Source organism: Anopheles aquasalis, chromosome 2 (genome assembly GCF_943734665.1).
Source record: "Anopheles aquasalis chromosome 2, idAnoAquaMG_Q_19, whole genome shotgun sequence".
Taxonomy (NCBI): Eukaryota; Metazoa; Arthropoda; class Insecta; order Diptera; family Culicidae; genus Anopheles; species Anopheles aquasalis.
Window position 1 is genome coordinate 76,390,647 of NC_064877.1, and position 10,000 is coordinate 76,400,646.

General features: G+C 51.0%; 1 protein-coding gene across 5 annotated transcripts in view; it reads left to right on the forward strand.

Annotated features, from left to right (window-relative positions):
- LOC126573074 (protein sickie) overlaps positions 1-10,000 on the forward strand; it is a 243,954-nt gene that overhangs the window by 193,353 nt on the left and 40,601 nt on the right. The gene's annotated exons all lie outside the window — the stretch shown is intronic.

The following is a 10,000-nucleotide window of genomic DNA, read 5'->3' on the forward strand; positions in this document are numbered from 1 at the left end:
CAACAGCAGCCAAAATGACGACAAATGATGCCAGAAAGAAGGGGGGCAACCATCCCTCTTGTAACCTTGTTCCTCTTGTGTGTTTTTTTTTCGAGAAAATTGGCGCCGAAGAAGACGATGTTTCAATTTCTCGAATCTTGGATTAGCTTCATTTCCGTTCCACGGGGCGTCCTCGTCGCCGTCGTTGTCGTCGTCATCGTTCGTAACATATTCTCTTCGCGTCTTTTGTTCCAACTGTGGCCACAGAAGAGTGGCTGCTGCCGGTGAACGAGTTTGTTCTCCTCGGGAGTGCGGTCTTCCATCGATCAATTTCCTTTCTATCTTTTTCGTTTGTTTTTCCCCTCTCGTGGCCCACGAGAAAGAGAAAAATCAGTTCGACTGAAACACAAACTGCGGTACTGGTCGACTGTATCGCATCCGCAATATGCAAATGATGTTCTCAAAGTGTGCGTGCTTGGTCCGAACGATGTAGCAAAAAGAGAAGAAGCTCATCGTGCTCTTCAGCGTTGTCCACTTCCTCACGCTTGATGATTGGCAAAGCACATCGGAAAGGGCCCTGCTGTGTGTCCTAAAACCTAAATGGAAAAGATGTTTCCTACGACTCCAGCTCCGAAGGAAGTGCGGTGAATGGACCCTGGCCCCGGAGGAAGTTCACAAACCACCACATATCGGTTTTGCATACTGATACGATGCTGCTCCCCTTTGGGTACGATGCTCCCGACCTGCAAGAGAAGATGTCAAAAATATATGGGGAGCGTGTAAAATAGAGTTGATAGGAAATGATGCTCGCACCAACGACCGGATGGTCGGTGATGGTCAGATTATTATTATAATATTTGTAGCTGACCGATATCATCCCCGCCGGGGGGCTTCTTCTCCAGCGTTTATCGTGAGCCGCTTAACACATACTTTCGGTCCCCCTTGTCCCTCTTTTTGTAACCCAGATCACCAAGGGGCCAGAAAAAGGTCCACCCGATGATGCTCATGCCGTTGTTTGGACCTTTTTTCCGCCGATGTTAACGAAGGTGTTGATAAGGGTTCGCGATGAAAGCTAGTCGATAGCGATTTATAACAATTTGTAAAATATGTGTGCCATCGGGTCAGGGGGCGGCCACTCCGGCGCCTGAATTATGCGAAACATAAAAGCCATAATTATCGGTGATATCGTTCGAATCATGCCAGTGTTTTTGGAGTAGGGGACCTCTGGGCCGTCTCATCTGCAATCAAAAACATATTTTCGACCCGCTCTTCGAATGAGAAGCAGAACAGGAAAAGCACATCGCATCAATGGAGTTTCGTTTTGATGGCGTCCTCGCGCCGCGTGCGCGTTAACACTAGCTTTAGCTTCTTGGCACCTTCCCGGGGGTGGCGTGCGGACACCGAAAGCAGCAGGTGTCTCTCTGGTCGCCTGATCTCGGGAACTAGCGCGCCTTCTCGTGGCCAGTAAACCGTATCGAAAGGTGAAAAAGGGGGAAGGGTACAGGTGTTGGTCCGTCTGTTCGTTCCAGTTGAGTGAAGAGTGGCTTGGCGAATGGGAAAGAATGGTGCTTGGGCGCTGGAATGCTGCTCGATTCCGGATTCTCTCGCAAGATCATCACCGCTTGGTGATCGCGACTCGCGCCACCGCCTGAATCACTCGGAAGCAGAATCGGATTAGTTCACCTTTGCAGGGCTCCTCCAGGCAACTGGGCGGTATTGCGCTTTTCCATCTATCATTTCCACCGGGCAGTTGCGAGAGGCTAAAAGCATTCCCGGAGTTTCCCGGCGGTGGAGAGCGCCTCATCATGCTGGATGGTGGGCGGATTTTCCCTACTTTCCGCTCCCTCCACCCCATCCGTGATTTATAACGCAACTCATCATCGTCATCAGTCATCAGTCGTTGACTGTTGGGCTTCAGGGGAGAACCAGCAGAAGGAGGAGGACGAGTAGGTGGTGGTGCCTTACTTTCCACCAGCCGTGACTAGCGGCCTAACGGTCACTGAACTCGATTCGTACTAGTCTTCTGGACCTGCCCGGACTGACTGACTGACGCAAGAGGAAAGAAGGGGACCGAGATGATCATCTCACATGTCGGAAAAGGGTCGTGGCTGCGGGCTGCGCGGCTCACTAATGTAAACATATGCCGGGCGCGCTACACACAAAGACACAGAGCGGAGAAAGAGTAATCACTGTACTGTGTAGCGCGCGCTACTGATTGCAGCTGAGGAGTGCCAGCTGTGTGGCCACACGAGAGAAGGCGACGACCTTCTTCTTCAACTCCTTCCGAGCGATGCGTCATGGTTTGAAGGGCAGTAGCAGCAGCAGCAGCAGCACCAGATAGTGAGGTTCATGTGCTGTGTTGTGGAACCAGGTGGCTATCATATTCTGGATCTGTGACTGGACTGCGCGCCGTTTGATCCGATAGAGTCCAAAACATCAATCAGAGCTTTGAATTGCCTTGGGTTTACTGCACGGATTATAATCAAACTGAATTACCAAACTGTGACTGTGTTCTGATGGCGATAAGGCAAAGCGAAGGGCTTGCCAAAAAAATTAAAAACCAACTACGACTGAGTACTGAGCGTTGATAGCGATAAGTTATTGAAAAACTGTCATAATGAATGTCGAATCAATATTTTAGCCCTCGTGGTGCGCCTGATAAGTCGCTGGATGGCTGGCTGGCTGGCTGGATTGTGGTAGCTGCTGGTAATTAGGCTTTAATGTTGGGACAAAATGTCCCAACGCATGCATCGCCGTAATCGGACTGTAGGCGACCCCATGTGATCCCTTATCGCGCCCGTTTGTGATTCGATTTCCCAATTTGACGGCGTGCGCAGCACTAGTGGTGGGTTGCAAGACTATTTCAGTCCTTCGGACTGAGATGAAATCGAGGCCACTCTCTACACTCGAATCACCAAGCTGCTGCTGGAGGTTTGAGTGCGCACGTCATAAGCGTAAGGTTGAGTTGGTATGGAATCGGTGTTTTCGGATCGAAACTGTCCTTCGTTTTGACTCCCACAAGAAGAACACTGGGAGGGAGGAGGGTGTCATGTGGAGTGATTTACATTTTGTCCCAATAAACTTTAACTCATCCGCCGAGCAATGGTGGAGCGGAGGGGGGTGGGGGTGGGAGAGAGGATCCAGTCACTTCCATATTCAAAGTTGTTGCCCATTTGTCTATTCAGGTGGTTCTCGAACGTCGAACCGATCGTTCCTCAGTCGTCGATGTCGATTTGCGTTGGAGCAATGGCACAATTTACATGTTACGGCGCGCACCAAACGTAGTCGACGAATGAGAGGGCTCAAGAAACCATTCGGTGTGGAGTGTCCACATGCCCCCGTTTGTGTGTCTAAATGTCGCATTTGGAAAACGCGCACACGGTAGGCCCGCTCGCAGAAGAGAAGTAGTGACCGTTTGAAGGGGTTTGTTTGTCTCAATGATCTTGGAACATGTTTAGGGAGCGCGAATTGGAAACAAGTCAATTATGCCGGGGGATTTCGTTTTTTTCTTCCTCCTCCCGTCCCTCCCTGCCTCTTTTTTTGTTGCAGCTCGTCAAGCGTCAAGCACGCGGTGGCGGACACTCGACCATATGGTCACATGTCTCGTTTGCTGATGGCGGCGGATTTTGGTGGCGGTTTCAACAAGCTCTATTCGCCAAGAGTATCGCGCGGTTGCTGCGAGTGGCTTGGCCACAACGCACACGCGAGAGAGCGAACAGTATTAACGCAAACAAATTATGCATTTTAGAGTCCCCCGGTCGGCCCCCGGGATCGTGGCGCACAAGATCATCGAGCGAGATGATGGAAGTGACGCGCGATCGCAAAATTGTGTCTGAGGTGTGCGCACACGCCGCCGCCGCCGGTGTGTTCTATGGAAGGCCTTGCGTACGTTCTCTTCAAGACACCCGGTGCTGCGACCCAAACACACTGCGCTGCGCGTACGTGCGCGCCGGTTTGGGGTTCGTGGCCGCATGCAGTTTTCGTTGGCATTCGCCATGGCTCATGTGTACGCCACAAACACACTCGAGAGAGAGGGGTGACTGGTTGGTTGCTGGCTGTCGATCATGTTTGTTATTTTCGTCTGATGACGGATTAATTAATAATCGATTCGCGTCGTGTGGCGGTACGACAGTGCAGCTGGCAGGCACGCTGACTGGCCATACGACTGATGGTGGTTTGGTTGTTTTGTGAGATGGGGCACGCCAGCACGTCATCGACGCTAATGTAATTAAAGCATGTTCGTGCAGTAGTAGAGCAAAAGCCCACTGCCATCACCGCCGCCAGCATGTCACGCGAGAGCAGCACCAGCAGCAGCAGTAGAGAAGATGGAATGAGAAGATAAAGTCTTTTTCTGCTTCAGCAGAATATCCTCATCATCCTCATCACCCGGCTCGGCATCATCCGGCAATGCTGCGGTCGGTCAGTCTTGCGTCGCACCGACTAGAGTCGCGCCTTAAAGGCACCACAAAAAAACTGAGAGCCTCATCTTGGCGCCAACATTTCCTCCATTCATTAAAGGCCATTTCACTTCCGTTCTGGGCGGAAAGTGTTGCGTTTCAACGTTAGTTTTTTGGGGAAGAGAGGGAAATCGAAACAAAAAGGGTGAAGAAGAAGTAGAAGGGGGTGCGTTTCTGCGCCTGCGATGTGGCGATGAAGGCCAAGAAAGTTCTCAACCTTGATATGGGGCCCAAGCGAGCCAAAGCGGCGACGCCAGCAGCAATGCTGCAAAAAGCTGCAGAGTAGTAAAGGTTACGTGAAGAAGAGGGGGGTGCGTTAGTCGAAAATAAGAAACTCAAGAACCGGAAAAAGGCACACGTACGCACGCACGCACGCACTGCACGGGTCAGCAATAACCGCAAGTCCCGCTAGTGTGTGCTTTGGCTCAAATGTTGCTTCTTTGCGAACCCCTTAACACCACGTACTACTGGAGCGACGGATGTTCGCTTCGATCACCGGTTTTTTGGTCAGAAATTTGAGAAAAATTATCATCGGCGATGCTTGTTTTTTTCCATTGTTGATGCTGATGTTGCGTGTGGCCGCTCTTTCGCTGGATCTATGGATATCATAGGCTCCAAATTGCTAAACGTCACGTTCGCTTCGTGCCTTTTGCTCGTTCAAGTTGAACCGTTTTCTTCTCGTCGTTGGCGAAAGACACACGCGGAAGAGGAGATACTGGAATAAATAATAAGATATCGTCGTATGGTTGCGGCTGATAGAGAGCGTAAAAGCAGATTTTGGAATCAAGCGCGCTGCTGCGGTCAGGAAGTCGATAGAAAACCCTTCGAGTCGTGGATGACCTATTGGATCTATGTAGACGGAACTGGGCAATGCCGGCGCAATCGATTTCCGTCGTGTTCTTTTCCACTGTATTCAAGTAATTTTCCTAATTGAATTCGTGAATCTCACTCCTCAGAGATGGTCAACATGGAGAAACGAAAAAAAAACTCTGAACTTAGCAGCTGCACAAGATGACTGTGAGTAGTCATCGATTGGGCATACAATCTCCTCTTCCACTCTCTTGCCCCATTAGTCTGATTGCCATCGGTTTGTTGGCCGAGCCAGCGGTGAAAGGAAATGCCGTAAACCGACGTATAAACGCGGAGTGTGTTCTAAGGAGGAGGGACTCCCAACTCTGGCCCATGCCGTTGTTGCTAAGATCTGCTGGCAGTGCACATGAGTCATCCATGGAATCATGCTGCATTGCAAGAAACATAAAAGAAGAGGGGGTCTAGTTTCAAATTTGTCGAAACCGGGAATTTACGTGATTCACACAGCGAGAGAGGAGCAGTTTGCCGTTGTTGTTGTTGCTGCTGCTTGCCTGAACAAGATTGTGTACGGGATCTCAACAAAGAGACACCGAAAATTCCGCTTTTGTGCTTGCTTGTCGATCCGGCGACCTTGCCGTTGGGTCAATGCAGCGGTAGCAGCAGAAGCAGAAGCGAGAATCAGCAACACGGCGGTCCACAGGCGGACTGCTCGGGATCTTCTGGTCCGGTAGAACCGGTTTTTACTCGCGCCCTGCGCTGTGGACCACCGCGCGAAGTGCAATGCGCGCCGAAGGCAAGTAACTGCCGGAAGTCTCCTGTGAGACTGGTGGTGGTGGTGTGGCTGACATCATTCCAAGAACAAGGCGCAGCTCATAGAGCTCTCGGTGGTTTCGCGTCTTGAGTGAGCCTCAAGTCTTGCTGCTTATCAACCTGCTGCTGTCCGGTTGTGCGAGGCTTTTTTTTTCTCTCTCTCTACTGTCTCAGCTCTGGTGCGTTTGCGTGGCGATTCTTGAAGCGCACACGCGGAAAAGTGCTGTTGTGGGGGGGCCCATTAGCGGTCATTTGCTTGCTTGTTGCTAGTGATGTGGAGAGTGGTCTTTTGCAGACTCTCTCACGAATCGCGCTCCTAGCGATCGCGCATATGTGAGAACAAGTGATCCTCGCCCGGTCCGAGCCTGAGCTTTTTGATGCCGCACCTATCGGATGGGAAGGGGTTCCACATAATTAATTACTTTGTTTGCTTATGCATGCGCCGCCTAGGGTTCCCTCGGGGTCTTTTTGACGAGAAACCGGCGGCCGGACTGACTCTGACTACTCGACGTTGTTTGTCGGTTGCCCCTTTGCGGCGGGATAGCCTTCTGTCGGAACCTTCTTTTGGTATTTGAACGTTGGGGTCCGTATTCCTAGAAGATGAACCTGTATCTCCGCCGCAGCGTGGTTTGGACTCCGGGAAGAAATCGTGATCTCTCTAGAGGGTCTACGGACCAGGAAGAAGAACTCAAATTACGCCTCGAGAGAGAGAGGTGTGGTCACGTGGCCAGTTTAAGCGAGAACGAGATAGCAAGAGGGCGAAAGACCAGGATCAATGGCTCGGCATGTAGAACGAGTCAAGCGAAGGGGTATCGCAACACAAGTGGATATGATTAAATAGAAAGCGTGTCGAAAGGCCTCCGGGGAGAGACACAGAGAGAGACTAGTCAGCAAGAAAAGAGCTGGAACTGTGCTACAACCAACAAGACCTCCTAGGAGAAGTATTCCTTTCCTTCTCTCCTCTATTCTCTCCTGTCCTTAATGGAGCTCCTGCTGGACCTCTTAATCTGCTAATCATAACCCGCTAGCACAAGGGGGGCGTCGTTTGTGATTCAATAAACGTCACAACGCGTCTCCTGTGAGCCGTCCGCGGGGTGCGTCCTGTGAGGACGACCCAGTCACGGTTCGGCTGGGCGCTTGTCTTGCTGCAGGCACGTCGTCACCGCTCCCCGATTGGATCGGATGTAATTAATTATGCATGTGGGCTCTGCCCCCTTCTCCAGATCGCGCTAGCTGGAAAAAGGCTTTCGTGAAAGGTGCAGATCGCGAGGCGCGAGGAAAGTGATCTTCTGCGCGGGATCTTATTTGGAAAGAACGGCAGCAGAGAAAGAGAGAGAGAGACGGAGCCGTCTCTTATCTATATGGAGGTCTCTGCCAGTGATCCGATACTACTTGGTATGTACAGAGTGGATGGCGACGCTACTCATCGTCGAAGTTCAGGTTGCCGCCGCCTGTCTCTGTTTAATCATTCAACACATGTCCCCGTCAAGACGTTCGTTCGCTGGCTCTGTAGAGGGCCACGGTCAGGGTCCTCTCTCTCTTGTGGGGTGCGAATGTCAATACACCTCCTGATGAACGCTCGAAAAGACGTGGACCTTTCGGTCTCGAATTACTGCGCTCCGTTCCGAGATAATGGTCCCACAAGATACCGTAATGCTTCACGTGCGTCGAATTGTGTGGTTCGCCAGCTCCTCAGATCTTGGAGTTTTCCCAATTCCTGCATTGAAGCAGGTGTGTTGTTGTGCACGCACGCGGTGTTATGCATCCATTATTTCACGTAGCAGCCGCTCCAAAGCATGATGGCATACGGTTGTGTTGCCCGTCTTATCGCCATCGTAACAACGGTGCGGACCGCCGTGTCCTCACACTACTACGGCGCAAGAGATAACCGTGGCCAATGAGCGAGAGAGCAGCCGGTGTTTGAGGGGTATGTGACGGGTTGAATTATGGCAGCGCGAGGACGCGAGATTAAATAGAGGTCAACTGATAGAGTGGGGCCGCTGCTGCTGCTGTTGCCGTTTCTCGTTGATAACGCCGTGCCTAGAGCTCTCTGTCGACCGACAGCTGCGTAAATAAGGTATGCCAGGAGCAGGCGGGCTTCCTGCTCGATGTGCGCGCTCAGCTTGTGAGCTGGTAGAAATCGAAAACGCAAAGGCAAAAACAGAAAACACAACAGCAAACGTCTTCGTCGATGTGTTGTGTACGGAGCGTTATGGACCCTGAGCTCTTCAATCGCGAGCTTTGCGTAATCGAGATTAATAACACTCCGTGGATGATGCATGTTGTGCGCGCCGTTGGATTGCAGGATGATCTAAGAATCTCGTAGCGCATCAGAACATCTGGAAGTGGGAAGGGATTTTAATTTATACTACAAGTAGAGGATGATAATTCATCGATTATCTCTAAGCAAACATTAATCGCTTAGATGAGGAGAGAGACGTTGTTCCCACAAGATTCTATTTCTCGAACATAATTGATGGGCCCCCCGAACGCTGAGCGATGGGAAAGCGGATGGAAAAGTGACAGAAATTAATGGAAAATGTTGACGCCAAGTGACAACCGAAAAATGTGTTCCAATTCCTTCAGTTTTCCTTTCACCCCCGAAAAGAACATAGGAACGTCGACATGCACGAAACGAAGGAACACAGCTGGCATGTAATGGACCGGCACACAGCCCGTTTACAAGTGTCAACATCAATCAGCAGCACGCACACCCACCTTGCTCGCTCACTCACTGTGTGACCTATAACCGCTCACTGCACTGTTGCCCTCTTCGTGTGAACTTCCTGTCGGTAGTAACTCCAACAACTCGGCTCCGAATGCTGCTGTGCTGCTGCCTTGTTGTTTGCATGTCTCGCTACAGCGAACAGCTGTTTGGCAGTCGTCGTTACATTCCATCGAACGTAAAGCAACCCAGGGAAAACCGGAACGAAGGGGGTCTAGGAAGAGGAGGAAGGAAGGATTGATTGAAATGATCTGCAGTGGCAGTGCTGCAGCCTTACCGGAATTTGGTTCTGATTCCTTACTCCTGCAGGACTTCTGTTCGTTCGCGTAATTGTGTTACTGGCATTTTGTGGACGTGTCCTAGTTCTCGGTTTCCGTTGCGGCACCCCATTTCCACCGATGCAGAGCACGGAATGCCGTCGATGTGAGGAACTGCACCACTCCTTTACGTACGTCTGGTGCACAATGTTGTTGCTGCAAAGCCTAGTGCTTTAGTGGAAGATTAATAGATAAAAGATAACACGCCGCCATTTTCATTGTGCTGCGTTAATCCGAATAGTGATCGCCGCATCTCTTCTTTTTCTCGCCTCTGGTGTGTCTATAGCCATTGACACTCACTTTGCTGATGAAGACGATCATAAATTCATCAATTTCTCGTTCACAACAATGGCTGTCCGGTTGATGAGGGGGTACGGGGCCGTGTGTGGCAGGTTGTTAGCGTCCAAGGACTACCACTTGAGCTGAAGAGACGACAGAACCAGAAAGGTCGTCGTCGTAGTCGTCGTCGATCGATCGAAATCGATCACATATTCGTCCGCCCTAGTACGCAACGATTGCTCGTCAACGGCAACGGCGGCGGCGACGGTGTGACACAATGTGTGATTGTTGTTTGAGCTCCATCGGGGGAGAAGTTGTGGAGGCGCGCGCCCAGCACTCAACCAAGCAGGTTGTTTCTACTGTCCTTCCCATATGGTGGTGTGGCACTACTCCGGGTTGACAGTAATGGTCGCTTGATTGATGATGTTTTCGTCAGGGTGGCCAAAACGGCGCTCGGCGTCGACGCAATGCATTAGCAACATGCGAGTGCGAGGTCCTACGGAGAGAGAGCGAGAGAGAGCTGAGGAGGAGAATCGCCTGGAAGAAGAGAGGCGTATCACGACATAATTTCCGAATATTGCCTTTAATTAATCAAATTGGATTCAATGATGACGCTGATGCTT